The following is a 3,977-nucleotide window of genomic DNA, read 5'->3' on the forward strand; positions in this document are numbered from 1 at the left end:
CTCTGTCTTCTTACCACTGGGGTCATGTTGCTTTTTAGCACTGTAATGCCCTAAATGCCCAAATAGGTTTGAGAGTAGTTCTGGTTTATTCAAGGTGCATCATTCATTGCTGTGTGAACACCCTGGAGTGTTCAAGTAGGACAGACTTGTTTCTCTGTTTTGATGGTGTGAACTATGCACACCAGAATCTCTTAGAAAAATCACTTGCAGTGCGATTCTGGGAGGCTTTTCATAAAAATGTAATCCCAGTTCTGTACCCCTGTGCATTTGGGATACATGGTTATGCTACTGGGTATAAACACATCCGTCAGAACTTGTTTTAGTGCAGGCCTGAGAGCATAAGGACAGTCAGTGATTGTGGCCTGGCTGCCCTGTGGGAATCCCGTGAGATGGAGTGACTTGGTCAGGTATCCTGACCTCAGCCTTTTACTGCAGTGGGGCTTTTTTGGGCTATGTTTGCCTTATACTTCAATGCCAGGGGTCTGGAGAGTGGAAGAGAGGATAAGCTATATCCTAACCACTATAAACTATAACTGCAGTTCTGATTCTGCTTTACAATATGATACTCAGGAAGAAGTCCCTCTTGACTTGGTGTCCTTGTAGAGCAGGGCTTCTGATAGGAATGAGGTGCTGGGTTATCTTGTGGACACATCATTGCAGTTAACACCAAAAAAAATCCCCAGTCTGTGTAAATAGTTCCTTCATGTTATTACTTGATTTCTTGCTGAAGGCAGTAGGGATTCATCAGCTTAGTGCAGCCTCCTGAAGAGTTCTCACATTTCATATAGCTGTGATGCCTGTCTTCCCCTTCACAAACACAGTATCCAAGGGGTTTTCTTAACAGTTCTCACTATACAATTCTTGCCTTTCACTTCAAAATCAAATATCCTGCATACCTGAGATTAGCTCTTTCCTAAAAAATAGAATATGGTTTCAGTTTTAATAATCTTCACCACTTGCAGCAGTACCTTGTAATTCAATTGCGGTTTATGAATTACTGATAGTGTTTTAGAACTCCACTGTGTAGATTTGTGTTTTGCTTTGGCCATACTATTCTCTTCATTGGTGTCATTTGCCTTGGCAGCTGAGACAAACCCTGAAGCTTCAGCCTTCCCTGGTGGCCTGAACAATGAGCTCCTCGTGATCTGAGCAGCAGTTGAGTTCTTGAGCATGAACAAGTGTTCATGGACATCTTTGACTTCAGGGACCACTCACAGCAGAGATGGTGTTGTGCAGGCTTGGAAGGAGCATGGGAAGCATTAAGAAGCAGCCTGGTAGTGAGCAGGGCTGTCTTTGATCAGGTAAAGTTTCCAGGCTGGCGTTTTGCTGCAGAAATAGAATGGGCTGATAACTGGATTCAGATCCCGTTCGTTCCCAGCAGACCCCAGCTGATGACTGGTACTTGAGGTCATGTTTGACATCAGTGTGATGTAGGAGCTTACTGCAAAGAGAGCAGAATGTGTGTATACCTCATTGTGAGGCAAAAATAACTGATTTCTGTTATGTCTTACTGAACAAAACAGATCACGTTCCTCCTGAGCTAAAATAGGAAACAGTTGAGTAAAAATTGACACGGGGTTTTTTTATGGAGACGATGAGCAGCAAAAGCTTCACTCTCTTCATAGGAGGCAAAACTGTCAAATGGTGCTGATGCTATTTTTGTGAACTGGGACACTTGTGCTGCTACTCTGAAACATTTTCTGAGATTTGCTTTCTTAAATTAGCATTCCTCTGTACTTACAGTGCTCTAGCTCACTTCTAAAATGTTAGTCAAATGTGTAGACTGCTGATGTCTTCTGAGAATGAGGGGAGGGAACTCCGACCCTTTGGAGGAGTCTGGGCCTTGGTAAGAGAGAAAGCAAGAGAAAGTGAACAATTTTTTGTTCTGCCTAAATCTGGTGGAAAATCAGGAATCCTGCAGGATTTCTGTTCCTGTTCTTTTAAGCTTTGTTACCAATCCTAACAGAATTAGTCTTAATTTGATAGGGGGTTAATAAGCTGTATTGGGAACTAATAGAGTTTCTGAGTTAGTATAATTAAATCCTTTTTCCTTCCTCTCTCTAATAGAATTTTTAAAATTCACTGGCCCTTGATTCCTTAAACCCTATAAAGAGTTACCATTTTTAGGTGATGCTCTGTGAGCAATCCCATTGATGTCACTGAGTATGGAATAAGCCTATTACCAGAGGAAAGAATTTGAAGTAGCTTTTACCAAAACGATACCTGAACTTAAAAATAACCAACCTTTCCTTGCTTGTGAAAGTCAAACTAAAAGCATTTTTCACTCTTCATTCCTCTTCTCCAGCTTCCACAGAAAGTCATTTTCATGGAAGGTAGGTAAAGGCTTCATTAATAGACCCTTTGTAGTTTAATGATCAGTAAGGTGATGAAATGACAGTCCTATCTGAAGTCACCACTATGATCCCATTAACTTTACCAGGACTGAACCTGTGTCTATTCATACATTAACAGGGAAAATGAAATTACAAACACACTGTTGCTGCAATAGTAAGAGCTGCTCACGATGGTTAATTTAGTTTTAGAAGCATTTTTGAGGCATTTGAAGATTTGTCAAGTCCTTATGCTGTAAGACTTACTGCCTCCCTTTTGGTATCTGTGTTTGTGTTGATATCCCTCAAAATACCTGCATTTGCTGAGAACTGGGATCCAGGCTTGTGTTGTGATTGTGCCCCTCACTGTGATTTAGAGTGGTTTTGCCCAAGTTCCTCATTAGCTCCTTTAAGGAGGAAACTCTTAAACAATGCATGTCTGGCTGGACCGGTGCTACAGAGAGTTGATAGGAAGGGAGGGACCTCTGTAGAAAACATCAACCAGCTCTCCAGAAGTCCTAGAGGACCTCGAAGGTCTTCATGTGCCAAATAACTGGGTGGGTTGTTTCTCCTATCTCTATCATTTGGTCTCATAAAACAATCCTTAAGTGACTGTGCTAAACAGTGGAAGAGAGATGGAAAAAATATGTCCCTTTTACATTTGTCAAGATGAAATATTCACTGTTACTCCACGGAATTCATTACCGTGGTTAAATATATGGAGAGGGAAATGGAACAGTGAAGAGAGCCCAACCATAGTTAAGACAAGCTTAAAAGCACAGCTTACTTCCAGTACAAATATTTGGGAAGAGCTTTTCCATTTGTGCCTTTTTAAGAACATGGTGTTTGAAGCCTTTTTTCCCCTCTTTGGAGATGGGACCCGTGAAGGGCCTTGAGAGGAAGGTGTGGGAGGAGCAGCTGAGGGGACTGAGGGGACCCCTCACTGAGGTTACAACTCCCTTGTGAGGGGAAACGGAGGGGCAGGTGCTGATCTCTGTGGGGATCTCAGTGACAGCACCCGGGGAATGGCTGGAGCTGTGCCAGGGCAGGCTCAGGTTGGATCTCAGGATAAGGTTCTTCCCCCAGAGGGTGGTTGGCACTGAACACGCTGCCCAGGGCAGTGGGCACAGCCCCAAGGCTGCCAGAGCTCCAGGAGGGTTTGGACAACGCTCTGAGGGACAGGGTGGGATTGCTGGGGTGTCTGTGCAGGGCCAGGGGTCGGACTGGATGATCCTTGTGCGTCCCTTGCAGCTCAGGATATTCTGTGTCTGTGTGAACGACTCCGGGCAGCGCGGCCGCCCTTCCCGGGGACGCCCGGCCTGTCCCTCTCTAGCACAGAGAAAGCGCCGCGTCTAAATTTAGTTCAAGCCAACAACTCCCCCCCCGAACCCCCTGCGCCTCCCGAGCGCGGCGGGCGCGGGGCCAGGCACGGCGGGGGCCAGGCACGACCTCCCCTCGCCGCCAGCCCCCGCACGGGGCCGGGGCAGCGCCGGGGGGCCCGTGGGGCCGCCCCCGCCGCCACGATCTCGGCCTTTTTTCGGCGGCGCTGACTCACGGCGGCCCCGCCGCACGACTCCGGCCTTTCCGTGAGTCACGCGCCGCCCCCGCCGCCGAGCGAGGGGCGGGACGGGGGGGCGGCCGCGCCGC

The sequence above is a fragment of the Empidonax traillii genome, unplaced genomic scaffold, assembly GCF_003031625.1.
Source record: "Empidonax traillii isolate 1590-97213 ecotype Southwest subspecies unplaced genomic scaffold, ASM303162v1 scaffold106:size2091409, whole genome shotgun sequence".
Lineage (NCBI taxonomy): Eukaryota > Metazoa > Chordata > Aves > Passeriformes > Tyrannidae > Empidonax > Empidonax traillii.